Source organism: Lepidochelys olivacea, assembly GCF_965140295.1.
Source record: "Lepidochelys olivacea isolate rLepOli2 genome assembly, chromosome: 10".
NCBI classification, from domain to species: Eukaryota; Metazoa; Chordata; order Testudines; family Cheloniidae; genus Lepidochelys; species Lepidochelys olivacea.
Window position 1 is genome coordinate 7,862,081 of NC_140420.1, and position 15,660 is coordinate 7,877,740.

Below are 15,660 nucleotides of genomic sequence, written 5' to 3' on the forward strand. Positions count from 1 at the left end.
TCTGGATGACCTGCCCTTGGAGAGGAGGGGCGCGAGCGAGGGGGTCCGTCTGCCGCTCCCTCCCCTCTGTGAACTCCACAAGCCCAAGCCCACACGGAGAGGTAGGAGTCCCAAAGGGGCAGCTGGGATGCTCATTAGGAAAGTAGTGACAGATGCATTCGCTATTATAAGGTGGGAGGGGGGAAGCTATCACAGAACTAAAAGAAAAAATAAAAAAGCCTCACAGTTTTATCGCTGTCAGATCCTTTTTTAAAGGGTGTTGTAAAGCAGGAGAGGTTGGAGGAAGTCTCTCTCGCGCACACACTTCCTCCATCTAACCTAACTTGCAATCCAGACCAGCATTTAGCCTGTGCCCATCAGCAGCGTATCCGGCATTGACCATCCCACTGTGGAATACCACCAGCCTTCACTGCTTGAATTAGGTTTTTGAATGGGACTGTGTTGGGTCCCCATCCCCCCACACATTGCCCCAGGTGCACCCAAGTGTCACCCAAGCAAGGTCATTGGCAATTTGCTGGGAGCCCAAAGACCAGCCATAAAAACAGAGATAACGAGGTGCAGCTCAGAGAGAGGACAGGCCCCAGCATGAGACACACCTTCTGGATCTCAGCAGAGGCCGCTGGGATTGTACCGGAGCATCGCGTGCTGAGACCTGTCGGCCGTACAGGCTCCAGCAATGCGTTATATAAGAGGATGGTCACAGGTCACATTGTGTAACTTCAGAGTCTGCGCTCGGCCCGCCGCTGTGCTCTGCCCACCTCTGCATTGCCCGGAGCACGACTGAGAAGGAAGAGCCAGATCAGCCCCACCTAATGCTGTTAAGAGACCAGCTCTCCTGATAACCAGAGAACAACAGATGCTGCACCTGCAAGACAACTCCAGCACAACCCAAGGGTCAGCATTCAGATAGCCACCACAACAGCAAAGACCCTTCTACAAACAGCAGCCGGAAGCTGGGATCAAAACCCTGCTCCCCAAAACTCTGTCCCGGCACATCTATTGCTTTCACAGGTTTTGTTTTTAATTATTATTCTACCACACAAAACGCTGCTAATACCTAGTACAAGAGGGGCTATTTACAGCGCAATCATGTTTCCTGATCTTCTCTGCTCCTGTTTTTTAAAATAGACTGAGATTTTCAAACCCAACTGGGGGAACTTTGCCCCCCAACTCCCAATAGGAGCTGCGGGGCTAAATGCCCTAGTTGCCTTCAAATTGCAATCAGAATCTATAACCTAGGTACAAAAAGCAAAAATCTCCCCATTGGTGAAATTCTAGCCGGCCCTCAGCTGCCTTTCAATAACCCCAAATGAGCCAGTCCTATTGTGTGCATAAATCTTCGCACAGGGCCCACATGCCTCCACGCTATTGATAAAGTGAAACGAGTCTTAAATATTTAATGAGCGAATAAACCTGTTAAGAGGATATGATTAACTGCATGCCACAGCTCTGCTTTTAAGATACCCCCACCGTGCCTTTCCAGGGGTTTTATTTTTAAGGGAAATCAGCAGCAGCAGCTGTTGGAAGCACGAGGCCATGGAGTGTGTGTGCTGTACCAACAAGAATGCTAACACAATGCTCCACTTTGGAGGCATAAATATGCCATGCCAGTGTGTGTTATTAAATGGGGGGAAGGGTGGGGCCTTTCTGACTCACACTGATACCAAAAAGGAAAAAAAAAAACCCTAGAACTGAAGAGATTCTACAAGAGGTGGCAGGAGCCAGCCTGCCAGTTAGAGAAAATGTCTGAACTCTGTGCACCATTTAGTTTTGATCTCTAAATGGGAGAAAGGCTGCGCTTGTGGTCAAAGCAGCAGAGCAAGAATCAAGAGACCTTGGCTCCATTTCCAGCTGTATCACAGATCTTCTGCGTGACCACAGGCAAGTCACTTGGGTCATAAACTGCCCTGACTCCAACTCTGTGTGAGACGGCTGGAGTCTCGTTTGCATGAGGTGTAAATCAGGGAAATATTTAGTCCTTGATCTCTCTCTGCTTGGCGTTCATTGCAGAATAGGATGAAAGTAAAGGATCAGAATCTACAGTATAAAATGGGATAATAACACAGACCAAACTCACAGAGGGCTTTGGCTCAACTAACCAGTGTTTGTAAAGCATAATAAGATCATGAGATGGAAGGATTTATAAGCAAAGTATGGTTATTATCAATGTCTTTTTACAACATTATTTTTCCATATTAAGATTATTTTGATTATTATTATTACTGGAGCTAGGGAATTTTGCAAAAAAGTCTCCATAAACCTTCACGCAAATTTTTACATAAATGAAATTCAGTTGCACTTGTGCCACTCTTGTGTTTACATTCTCCGAATATTGTGGCCAAGGCGTTTATCAGAAGGAATATTTGCCAGAACGGTTAATTTTTGAGCAACGATTGCAGGATATTTGGAGAAAGTGGATTTAAAATTCTTATTTGCAAGCACTCGCACCAAAAACCTGACTCTAAGAGTTACACTCATCCAATCAGTAAGCAGAAACATATCATGTGACCTCAGAGGCCAATAAAAGCACCTCTAATTTCTGAAATTACATATTCATAATGAACACCTCCCAAAAGAGTGAGCATCAAGAATTATTTGCAGAAATTATCTGGAGAATAATTTTGAATAACGAATACAACTGGGGGAACGGAAAGTCATTTTGAATCATGAATGCAACTGAAGGAAAACACAAACGACTTGTGAACAGAAAAGAAATGAAATTCATTGAATAATTGTTACGAATTATTCACACAGCATAAATTATTATATGATACCAGTGCCCAGATGCTAAGATAGCTCGATCGATTCCACAACATTCTTGGTACTGTATAAAACACAGAAGAGTACACTACAGAACAGCTTCAAGATGTATCGTATTTTTCATGCAAACTCTAATCCAAAACGCTTTCCAGAATTAACAGTAACATAAAGATAAATTACGTATTCCAGGCAAGGGGGAAATTATTTGCAAACCAGTGGCAAGTTAATGAAGCAACGAGCTATAGGAAGGCTGCTCCAGGTGACAGATGCTCTTGCACCAAAAGTAGTTTGGTTGTGTGTAGGGACCAAATGTAGAGAAGCAGAGTGAAGCTGAGGTCCCTGAGACAGGCTGGGCTGAGAGGCTTTAAAAACAAGGCAGGCATTTTGGGACTGAGTCTTGAAATGAAGAGGGGAGCCAATGCTGGCATTTGAGATTGCGGTGATCAGATAGTGTCCTGGTTTTGCTTGAGAGAGCGGGCTACAGCTTTCTGCATGTCCTGGAGGCTGGACAGTTGGAACTCAGGGCAGCCTCAGAATACAGAGTTGGACGAGTAAGAGGAGAGAAAGGTAAAAAGCAGAAGGCCGGTGTGAAAGATTTAGCAATTTCCTGCAGTATCCTGGACAAACCTTATTGAATTAAGTTAAACCTTATCAAATTATGTTTAAGCATTTTAGGAGTGTACTGCATTAAAAATGCAAATATTTATGTACTATTGTGGAATTATCTAGAAAGTCTCTAGGGGGGAGACATGACTAATGTAAACCCTGGGAAGTGTTCCGAGTCTTTTAAACAATGGTGCCAGACAAGAACAAAATGTTCACTGAGTGGGGTTCCTAGGAAATACATGGGATGGGGGGGAATACAGATTCTCACCTCCAGACCAGACATGCCAAACTCATTAAAAAAAACGCAGAAATTGGGCTTGGTTTTGGCTTAATTGGCTTGTGAGTTGCTTGTTGGCTAGTTTTTGGCTTGTAGCTTGTTGCTTCTTTTTTTTCATCGGATCCTGGCAAGCAAGAGCAAGGGAGGGCAAGGAGGGGGGAAGGGAGTCAGAGGTGCACAGCGGGCCCACCACAGTCCCAGACTGCACGCTGTGGGGATCGAGTCACATAGCGTGTTGGGGTTCTTAGGGATTGGCTTGTTTTGAAATGAGATTAGCTTGATTTTTGGCTTATTGTGAAAGTCAGGGTGCTTATTTACCGTGTGAAAGTTGGCAACTGTGCTCAGACCCAACCATTTGAAGCTATGCCCTGAGGAGTAACCCATCGTCCATTCCCAGGGTCCCAAGATCAAAGGTCCAAGCTGTATAAAGCAGTGACTCTCAGATTCATAGGGGGGGTTGTTCTGAGCAAAAGGTGTTGAACGTTAGCCACGGAAAAACCTCTGGGTGGAGTTTGAAGGACTGCTCACCTGCCAGAGCCCACGTCAGAGTTGGGATGATCTCTGGTAAGCTTATTAGCATGCATGCAGGTTCTTGTATTGGTTTTAATAGGTTTTCTCTGTAATGCTTTCACCTGAAGAATATATGTGCTTGCTTAGAGAGAACTAAGTGGTAAATTCTAACTATGGGCAATTATGCTGTTTATAGCCGCTGGGGAGAAAGCGAAGCAGGCCTGTGTAGACTGTCCGGCTCGCTGGGGACCTCAGTGTAGGCAGGGAGCTGTGCAGCCTGGAAAAACCCATCAGGCGGGAAGAGAGACGCAAGTCTCCACACAACAGAGGTGACAGTTTAGGAGCTGGGAGCCTAAAGTGGGTGTCATTGCCGGACTATGGATGGGGAGTACAGGTGCAATTGCCCTGACCTGTGACAGATGGCCAAGTGGGTCAGGCTTCAGCCTGGGACTTGGAAAACCTGGGTTCAACCTCCTGCTCTGCTACAGACTCCCTATGTGACCTTGGACAAGTCACCTAGGCCTAGAGCCTCAAAGATATTTTGGCACCTAAATCCAGATTTCAATAGGAGTAGGGCCCCTACATACCTCTGAGGAGCTGGGCCTTAGTCCCTCAGTTCCCCATATGTCCAATGCAAATAACAGCACTGCCCTACCTCACAGGATATGTGATGATATATACATTAAAGACTGCGAGGCGCTCAGATAGTCTGGTGATGGGGGACATGGTAGTCAGATAAGTTTTTGTCAGATCTCTGTACTTCCCGCTGTACCAGGCTGAGTCAAAGCCCCTGCCTCATCCTGTAAGTGATTAGAGCAGCCTTCCAACCTGTTTTAATGTGTCTGTAGTCGGGAAGGGCTGAGCAGCCAGAGGCAGGCAGCTTAGCCTGACCTGTCCTTTTCGCTAGCAGTCAAACTCTAGGGGCTTAGTCTGATTTTATTATACTGTGGTTTTTGTACTGCCTTCACCCTGCTCGGCTAGTGAATCCCCAGCTGGTCTTGCACTGATGGGGAGGTAAGTCTGAAATAGGGAGCAGGCTGGGAGAGGGGTCGTGTAAAGGCAGATGGAACTGTGAGGAGAAGGAAGGCGTTTCAGGGAGGCAGCTGAGGAAGGAAGGTGGGACTGGAGCTTGCATTTGGGGGCCAGCTGAGAGGAGAAGCATGGGGCACAAAGGGGCCCAGGGCAGGAGAGAGAGTCGGGGCTGCACTCGGGAGGGGGGTACACTGTCACGACAGCCATGCCAAAGCTAGTCGGCTGCAACAGCTGATTGGCACCAGTGCATCGCTAGGCTGATTGGAGAAACAGCATCTGTCAGTCACCAGCCAAGTGGATCCGTTAATTTGCACTGCTGCCGCTCATCTCTCCTTCTCTTGGTTTCTTTTATCACCGCTAGAACCACTGTAACGGGCCTGTCATTCCTTTAGGTCTCCCTTTCTTGTGTTCCCCTTCTTCTGCATGGCTTTACTGGAAAAAAGGACCAATGAGGGGTCCCAGCTTTAGACCAAAGGGCTGGTACATCGTCACTCGGAGCAGTGAATTGGAGAACAGCGACCGAAGCTGACAGGGCTTGTCCATCCTGAAAAGGATGAAAGGTCTTTTAAAGGTCTCCGTGGACCTCCCCAGAGGATGGCAATGAACACCACTGAGCCTCCCAAAGGCTGACAGGTCCTGTGGTGCCCATTTTGCATGTGGCTTGGTTAACTGCCATCGATAATAGAGCTGGTGGCCTGTTTCCCTGGCCGGCACAGTGAACCAAGAGCAGCCAAGATGGCAAGAAGTGACCAAAGTGCAGGCCCAGGCCCAGGCCTTGCTTACATTTAACATGGACGTCTGGCCCTTGCAGACTACATGTTCCAGCATGCAATGCTCCAACTGGATCCAAGTGAAGGTCCCCGGCTCAAGATGGAGCACTGAATGCTGGGAACCCCACTCTCTGTATAGGAACCCCATTGCTGTGTCAAAGATGGGAATTCTGCAATTGGCTCTCTATTTTTGGAAAGCTCTTTGATAGCGGTTCACTTTCCCTCCGCGGGCAAAATGCGTTGGTACAGGGAGGATCACGGGTAACACTGTCTGAAGATACGGACTATGGACAGGTTACTGCTGTAATCAAGGACTGGGCTGATAGGAGACTGGTTTTATTTCCTGGCCCAAGTGACACGAATGTCTCGCACCCAGTCATATGATGGGGTTAGCTACCACTGCACCTTCCCTTTCTTGTGAAAAATCGAGTGCAACGAAATAAAGTCAACCAAAACCACCCACCTTTAACTAACGCTGGCAGTCACCAAGGCACACAAATAGAGACGGCCAGGGTGGAGGCCAGGCTGTTAGACTTCCATCAAGAATTACTGCACCATCTCTGAATCTCAGGGGTTTTCTGATCACACAGACACTTCTTGACAGCCAAACAATTCCTTTGGCTGTGACCTGTCTGGCTGCAGAGGCAGGTCTGCCACCTGGGGCCTACCTTTACTGTTTTTGTCATTGTCAGCAAACTAGAAGGGCAAGTGTTACTCTGGTGAGTACATGGGCACCCGCAGCACCATTCTGAACGTCCTAAAGAGAGCCAGCTTTTTTTGGTTTGCTTCAACTGTCTTTTGTTCCTCCAGCAGCACTGACTCTCAGGGTGGGTTATGACGTATGACACTGATGTGGACAGTATAGTTGTTAGCTTGGCCGCTCGCTAGCCATTCTCTTCCACTTGCAAAAGGCGTAACTCCTCAGCATTTTGTCCTAGTAATTCTCCTTCTGTAATTTCCTGGTGTACTACTCTTTTGTAGCTACTTCAGGGTACATGCTCATTGGCTCTAGAAGCTTGTTACAGCAGATGCAGGCGTTAATGGTTTTTGTCCTTCAACTCATAAGTCTCTGAACTGGAGATCCCAATAAAGCATTGGGAGATGCGCTTTCATTGGAACTGGTCCAAATATCTTCTATTTGTACCAACTTTGTACAAGTATACACAGATGAGTGTGTACAGAAAGGGCTTGGCATAACATGCTTGGGCTGTTGCATCAAAAAGAACTGTTGAAATTCGCCATTCATGAATTGCGGGCCACTCATCCTGAATCCCATGGTGAGCAAACGACATTTTTATAATGTGGTGTTGCTTTGCTACTTGATGAGTAGCGCAACAGACCAAATTTTTAAAAAGTTGAGTAGCCCACTAATAAGAGGTAATCTCTCCTATTTAGTTCCCACTGACACCAACCTTGGACTAAGGGCAATTAGGAATCTCACTGTGGCTTCAATGTCTCTTTTTGCATTCTTTACACTTTGTTTATTGCCTTTTCACATTTGGATACATTATCTAGTCACAGTAGGCCATCTCAGACTCTGTTCTTACACTTCTCCATGCACTAGTAGGCACTGGGGATGACGCTTGTATTTTCAGATTCCCTTTTCACCTCTTGACAGAGCCAAACAGTGTCCCCAGAAGGGCCATATTAGACAGGAAAGTGATACTGCACCCAATCAAAGCTCACAGAAGATGCAGCATGGGGAAGGGAAAAAAAAATCCAGCTTCTTTTCCTTTCCTTTTAAAAGGAAAAAATCAACGGAAATGCTTACAAAGACGGGAAATCATGGTGGGGAGACAGAGAGCATCTCAAACTCAGTGGGCTCTCCTGATGTCTCCCACGATAGGAATGCCCAAATGGATTCTCAGCAACACCTTGGTGGCTATGGTGTTTGCATAATAAAACAATGTTATGCTTCAAATAGTGCCTTTAATCCAAGGCTCTCAAAGCCTTACACTGTTGGGTAGCTATCATCATCTTTGGTTTGCTGAAGGGGAAGCTGAGGCATAGCACTGTTAACTGAGTGGTCCAAAGTCACAGCGTGAGTCAGCAGGAAAACCAGGGAGCAGAACCCCAGTGTCCTGATGCTGTAACCATCAGACGAGGCTGCCCATGCTTTGAAATCTCAGCAGATGACTGGCAATCTGGCTGAATTTCCCCTCTGGAAATCCAGCTCAGCTCCTCACAAAGCCCCATCTTTGGTCAGTCTCTCTCTAGACTGAGTCCTCACTCTGCTACCACATGGGCCCGCTTCCTCTCCGCCACTGCGTAGTGCCCCTCCTCTGCCCCAGCCTTGCACCAGAGCCAGTCAGCTGGGGAGGGCAGACGGTCACCAAGGCTGCCAAATTTCCCTCCGCATCCCCCAGAACCCTTCTCCGTTGTGACACGAGTGGCTTGCGTCAACGCCGCCGTGGCTGGAAACAGCAGGGCTGACAATGACATTTGCTGCCGAGCCCCTGACATTGAACTCAGCCAGTTAGAACATCGGGTGTCTCGCTGGCAGAAGCAACCGCTCGGCTTCGACACCGCCAGCCAGCACGGGGACAGGGGAGGGAGGGGAATGAAAAAGCAGAAGCAGCAGCCAGACAGCTGCCGCCTCCTCCTCCTTTTGTGCAGAAATGTGTTTTTGTTTGTCAGTCAAACAGATTGTTTCCCCCTTCTTCACAGGCCAATTGTTTCTGCTGCCATGAGATAAGGGATTGAAAAGGGCTATATTTTGATGGTTCTGAATCTGGGACCTCAGAATTGGAGGGTAGACATCGAGGGGGAGGAGATTCATGTTCAAATTGTCCCTTTTTTTCCTTTCTCCCGCCTGGAAGCTGCTTCTGCCTCCCAGCTCTCCTGCTATTTAATCTCCGCGTCTCTGGTACACTCCGGAGGTTTATGCAATTTCGTCCTCTTTGCACCAGCTGCCGAGAAGAGTCCTTCTGTCACCTCGCTGGTCTCTCGCCACGGCTCCTCCCTCCGTCCTCCCACTGAAAAATACCAGCAGAGCATAGCTGGACCCACTGCAGACGTACATCAAAGGGTGAGGCCATGGTGAGGTTGTCCCCCTGTGATGAAGATTTTGTGCAGGAAGCTCCTAGGAGGGTCATTGCCCTCAACGGCCTTGGACAGTAAATGGAGACGTGGAAAGAAACTAGTTTGTAGGAACAAGACTTCATCCCAAGAAGATCAGGACTAGCAAAAGGCCAGCCTAGGACAGGCCATCAAAACAGTCTGTTGACGTCCAAGTTCAGCTGGAGGGAGCATCTTCTGCAATAACTCATCTTGGCTGCTTCCCCAAAAATTAATACTGGTGATATTTAGGCCGATTACACCGAGTTTCTGGGACTGTGGAGAGATGAGAGGCTGGGGCTGAGACCCACCAAACTCTGTATTATTAGGATAAGTAAATTATTTATGTTATGGGAGCACCCAAAAGACCCAAACAGGACCAGGGCTTGTGGTGCTGGACTCTGAACAGATACAGATAAATAGAGTCCCTGCCCTAGAGGACTTCCATCTAAGATATTGGGTCGCACTGAAACTTGTGGGGATCAGTCACTGATGTGAAGGCCCAGAGCGAGAGTCCCTTTGCTCCTGTATACTGGTCACATCTTGTTTAATTATCCAGTGCTCAGGAGCAGAGGGAGGGCTTTGCCTCTCATCCTCTGGGGATCACAGCCTGGAAGGGGCCAGCGCGGTTCATATCCAGCTCATAAGCCTCTCAGAGCTGAGGCTTGAGGAGTGAGATTCACTCAATTAATTTTGCTTTGGCAAAAAGTCCATTTTTATTGCTATTTCATGCCTTCAGTATAGATTTTCTCTGCTCGTCTCAAAGGGATAATAAAACCCGACTCGTTCTTTTTATAAGAAGTCTCACCCTCTTGCATTGGGCTGTCGTGTTCCCCACCTATACATGCAAATTTAAAGGCAAAGAGTTGTCATTTAAAGACAAAAAATGACTCAAAGCCAATCTGTGAGCAAAACCCATCGTACCCAGGCACTCAAACTAGGGCACCCAAACTTGGTGACATCAAGGGCTGCCCTGTCAACGTCTAACTGGCCTAGAATGGAGCAGCCTGGAGCTGTCCATCCTATTTATTAGGGTGGCATGGCCTGGGAAACAAATCCTAGCAGGCCACGCTCCATCTTGCTTCAAAACCGCTAAGATCAAGATGGTCGAGGGCCTATAGTATTCATGGGCCGCACTCCCACATTACAGGTGACGGCCACTTGGGCTGCATTCAGCTCCTTGTCCACACTTTGGCTGTCCTTGCTGTAAAAAGTTCCACCTGGATGTGCTAGGCCTGATTCCCTCCTACCTTAAGCCTCGGGCCCTATTGATCATTGCTGGGCAGTGCTGACACAAAGGGGTCACAGGGCAGGTGTCATGGTTTCCCCGGGGGAGGATCCCTGGTGCATGTGTCCCCTGTGCCAGGAACAGAGCTGGCTCCAGGAACAAGGAGTGTTGCAGCGTGGGCTGGGGACAGGGCGTGTGTGGGCTGAAGGAGAGGGGACAGGAGCTCCCTCCAGCGATTCCATCCCCCTGCAAAACCCTATTGGGGCCACTGCAGCAGGACTGTAATTTAAGGGCATCCCTCAGAGTTGCCCTAGCCTGCATTAGTGGTCACAATGAATAAAGGAGGTGCAAACTGTCACTCCTCTGCTGCTGCCAGCACATGAGTGGTTCCTGGTGTTGTCACGTACATGAATGGAAAGTGGGTGTAGGACGGCACCATTCCGACATGGCAGCGTTTTCACACTCGGGGTAAATGACAGCCCAAGGTGCAGGGCAGTGGGGAGTTGGGTGTCAGCAGCTGATATTAATAATGAAAAGACTTCAGCTGAAACAAAGTCACAAAGTCTGTGTTTTCCAGCTGTAATTGTATGTTTGATACAGCAACCTGCATCTGTGGGCATAACCATGCGGCAGGACCTACCTGAAAACACTGGGCCCAATTCTCCTGTCACTTACGCTGGCGTAAATCAGGAGTAAATGCCAATGGAGTTAATGGGGCAACATCTGTACAAAACCAGGCAAGGCCATGACTACAGGGTGGTGTTTTGCACAAATGTAGCTATATCAGCGTAGCTGCATCAATGCAAACTGTTAGCACAGATAGCCTGCACTGGTTTGAAATGGGGCTTCTCTCTGTATAGTCCAGGCTAAAATGAGCGGCAAATCAAGCCCAGCTGCTGAGGATCTGACTATTTACGGTAGATTATAAATGTGAAAGTTTGAGAGGAATAATTTTTTTGGTCTTTTTGGCCCCCGCACCTCCTTTTCCAACCCAGCCTATCAGCTGTTCTATCGGGTCACTTTTCCACTTCATTCTGTGAATGCAAAGCCTGTGGTGCAGGCATGCCGCACCCGCAGCGAGAGGAAACCCACAGATGGGTCTGCTCCTGCAGGTGTGGCTGCAACTGACAAAAGTTTTAAAGGTGGCCTGCGCTGGAATGGGGGAAAACGATAAGAGCGAGGAAACCTGTGAGAATAAAACCCTGGTTAACTGAAACTCTCGGGGTCCGGAGGTCGGTTACTGGCACGTCGCCTAGGGCTCAGTTTCACAGTGCTTTCAGGAGTTCATGCTCTGAAGCTGCAGCCTGTTCTACCAGTTAAACAAACCCTCTAGTATCCCAAAAGTTCCGGTGTTTTCACTGACCAGTGCGTGAGCAGGATTCACAGCTCACCTTCCCTTGTCTTTAACAGCCTAGCACTAGGTGGTTACAAAGATGTAATTAAACTAGGGATGGTCCTGAATGTAAAGCCTAGATCTAAACAGGCCTGTATTTTGGAGAAGTTTGGCTGTGGATCCAAACTTCATTGGTGAGCCCTATATGGAGTGGAACCAAAACCCAGATCTGAATATCCCCAGATAAGAACCTAATGTTTGCAGCTCAGAAGGAGGTTTAATGCAGGAGAAAAGATTGGTTTTTCAGGGCTCTCAATGAAATAACACGTGAGGTCCCATCTACAAGGATAAGCCTCTATGTTGCCTTCTTCCAACCTGTGGTTCCCCTCACTTGGGTTCTGGCACCAGTTTGTGGAGGAAATCAAAACGGACCCAGTTAATCTACAGAGTAGCAGTAGAGTGGCTCAGAGACAATGGGTGGTGGGGACTTTTGGGAGAGGCAAACCATTTACCTGAGTGCGTGGTGTGTGTGTGACAGCAGGGCCCCTTAAAATACACGTTTAGGAGCAGCTGACCTGCCTAGATGAACCCAGAAACTATTTCCTGATAGTGTTCCTCTTCAGAATCCACAGCTGTGTGGATTTCCAACTATACCGGGAGATACATCTTATGGGTGAGACATTGGACACAGGTCCCCAGCATGGGTGGTCTCTTCATGAGACAAGGATGGTATCTGTAGTTGTCTTCTAATTAAATTCCCAATTTAGATCTATTCTACTTCTCTAAATTTCCCCATGTAGCTTCAAGCGGGTGTAGTATTCTTCCTCATTTCCTGTTCGAAACAACTCATGTCGCACCCCAGAGGAAGCTGCATTTCAGTGGTTGTTAAAGTGACCCCAGTGCAGCCTGCAAAGCACTTTGCAGGCCTCCTGGACAAAAGGCAGTAGAGAAACATTAAGTCATTGTCATTATATCACGCGGCCATTTTTAAAGCCCTGTCTTAACGTAGTTGGGGACTTGGGTCATCCTTATGTCAGTGGGAGATTCAGTAGGGTCGGAGAGAGACCTACCATAAAACAGGTTCTTTTCTCCATTTTTACGGGCTGCTTAATATCCTTTTCTAACCCATCCCCCAACATAGCTCAAGCTGCATTTTCATCAGCCATTGGTGCAACGGCTGAACGGTTAAGGCATAACTACAATCCTGAAGGTTTACATTTGAGTCTCGCTCGATCTCACACTGAAAGGTCACCTCCAGTTCACCCAGCTGCAAAACGGGTACCCAAACCATCAGCTTAGGGCAGCCAAAGGCAGTGGGATGTGATGCAGGCCACATTGCTTCCTCCTGTCCCTTGGCTGTGAAACAGAGATGCTTCAACCACATCAGCCCAATGAGCCAATGGCTCAAGGGAACTTTGATTGGTATAAACTAGGGAAGTCCAGCGGTTAGGACTGGGAAATCAAAACTTCTGGGTTTTAGACCTAGCTCTGCAACTGACCCATGGTGAGACCCTGGGCATAACTGCTCCTCTCCCTCTGCTTTCCAGTCTTTGCAAATGGGGATAAAAATGTCATTTCCCCCATTTTAAAGTGTTTTTAGGAACAATAAATGAGAATGAAAATCCTTCCTGTTACGGTGCCCTTGGCACTGATCATTACGTGACCCAAGACCCACAGAGCCGAACACGACTCACAGACCATCCCCTCCATCACGACAGCAAGGACGATGTCTCGAGTTCTAATTTAACAGAAATGATTTAACTGGGAATTGGACTAGATGACCTTCTGGGGTCCCTTCCAACCCTGATATTCTATGATTCTATGATTCTAGCACTACATTGGTTCTGTTCAGATGTTATTGGGGGGGGGGGCAGAGCTGTATCCCTGGGGTGGGTAGGATCCTGCTCCTCACAATGTGCTGTCAGGGAGGCACTTTTACCCCTAGCGCCAAAGACACAGACCTGCAGCGGGAGGCAGCTGCTGGGCGCTGAAGGGTCTTTACAGCTGGCTGTAGGCAGGAGCAATTGGATCTGCCCTGTGAGAGGCCCTGCACTTTTGGGGGCCCCAATGTGATTACACACCATGGCCATATGAACCCAGCCTCCGCCAGGCCTCTGAGACACTCCCCTAGCTGGAGACCCCATCTCTGTTTCAGGCTGAGTACAGGGCTCCATTCTGAGCCCTCAGAAGAGGCCAGCTGGAGGGGCAGGTTGCTTGGGAGCCGCCACAAAGGGGGCAGAGGTAGGGCCCACTGACCACCGCAGGCTTTTGCAGCGAAGGGATTGATCGTTCTCGGGGGCGGCTTGGCCGTTCCTGTCCAGGCAGCAGGGAGCAAACACACACCCCAGCAGTTCCCCTGCTCTGACGTCAATTAAAGGCTCCGACAGGTCCGCGACGTCAGCCAAGATGTATTGCAAACAGATGGAAAGCCCTTGAAAAGTCTATTCCTCGCGGAAGGGAAATAATATACAGTGTCTCCTTCAGGCTGACACTCGGGCCGCCTGGTGCAGGGGGGCTGTTTACTCGCTGTGGAGCGGCCTCGGGGCTCCCACTACCTTTTCTGTCTGCGGATTTCTCTGCAATAGCCAGCGCTGCACAAAAAGCAGGTCTGCGGCTGAAAAATCTGCTCCAGCAGAAGAGGTAGACGGGGGATGCCCGGGCTCCCAGGCCGGAGGTCCTCAAACTTTACTGTCAAAATGCAAACTTCTGTCTCGGTCCTCGGGGGTTTGGTTCAGAGGCTCCCTGTGCTGGCCCCGGCCTGGGAACTGCAGCAGGAGAGAAAGACCCGCTGCAGGGCTTGTCTTGTTCCTCCCCTCAGGAGCCAGGCACGGGCAGACGCCGGGTTAGGCTCGTGGGGGTGGGTGGAAGGGAGAGAAGCGCAGCTCGGGGGCTCCCTGGAAAGTTGGCAGCAGGGCCCGGGCTGGGCTGGGCCGGGCCGCCCCCCCCCCCAGCCTGGGAATCACGGGGGGCCCGGAGCACAGACCCCGCGCGCCCAGCGGCTGGGCTGCAGCCGGCCGGCCCGCTGTGACGTGGAGTCACTTGCAGCCAGGGGCTCTCGCCTCCCCGCGGGGCCCCGGATCGGTCTCCGGAGCCGGGCAGCAGCGGAGGCAGCCGGAGCCAGAGTAGCTGTCCCCGACCCCCCCCCCCCACACCCACGCCCCCGCTGGCTGCTCCCCGGCGCCTTCGCCGCCAGCCCGGCCCGGAGCCCCAGGGCACGCTCGGGCCTCGCCTCCCCGGGGAGCCGCTGCCGCAGCCCCGAGCGCTCCGCTCCGCTCCCCCCCGAGCCGGGCGAGGCTCCGCCGCTCTTACCTCGCTCCGCCGCCGCTCACCGCAGGCGCCTAGCGGGGCAGCCGGGCCAGGGACGCGGGGCGCGGAAGCTCCTCCGGTGCCCATCCATGGGAGCGCCCCCCGCGGCCGGATTTCCTCCCCGCCTCGCCCCACTCCGCTCCCCCGGCGAGTCCCGCGGGCAGGTCAGGGACTGCGGCCCCCGGGCTTGGCCCCGCTCCGCCGCCGCTCCGCCTGCAGCCGAGCGCGCTCCGGCGCGGGTGTCGATGGCAGCCCGATCCCACTTCGCACAGGAAGGGCGAGCGGGCGGGGAGGGGGGGAGAAGAAAGTTAGAGGCATGGCTGGATGCTGTCGGAAGTGCACGCTCATGTTTCCCTCCGGGGAAATCCAGGTGTTCTGCCCGGGCCGACAGCCCCATCTGCCGGCCGGCCGGCTTGCCCACGTGGCCCTGCCCGCGGGTGCGTCCTGTTGGGTCTGCAGAGCTGCCCCGCCGTGGGCCAGACCTCCCAGCCGCGGCCGTGCCAGCCCGCCCGCCGGGGGTACCCCGCCCGCGGCCTCCCGCAGGACGCTTGGAGCCACGGGCGACCAACTCAAGGCGGGCGTTGGCTTAGGAAAGCCGGACTTTTAGCAGGAGACAGGGCACTGAGGCGGCTCATTGCAGCTTTTTGGGAAGCTGCCTCTCAGTGGCAGTTTTGCTGTTACAATTTAATAGGGCTTTCAGAGTTCAGCCTAGGGGAAGGAGGGGATGTATTTGGATCTGAAAGCTCATGTATGGGTAGATGAACCTCTCCTCAGATGGAAG

General features: G+C 50.5%; 1 protein-coding gene across 2 annotated transcripts in view; it reads right to left on the reverse strand.

The window, feature by feature from the left end:
• RAI1 (retinoic acid induced 1) overlaps positions 1-15,133 on the reverse strand; it is a 133,719-nt gene extending 118,586 nt beyond the window's left edge. For both annotated transcript variants that reach the window (XR_014713352.1, XM_084641524.1), the window contains exon 1: positions 14,883-15,133. The gene's annotated coding sequence lies outside the window, so the exon portion shown is untranslated. The remainder of the gene's footprint in view (positions 1-14,882) is intronic.
• Between the last annotated feature and the right edge of the window lie 527 nt (positions 15,134-15,660).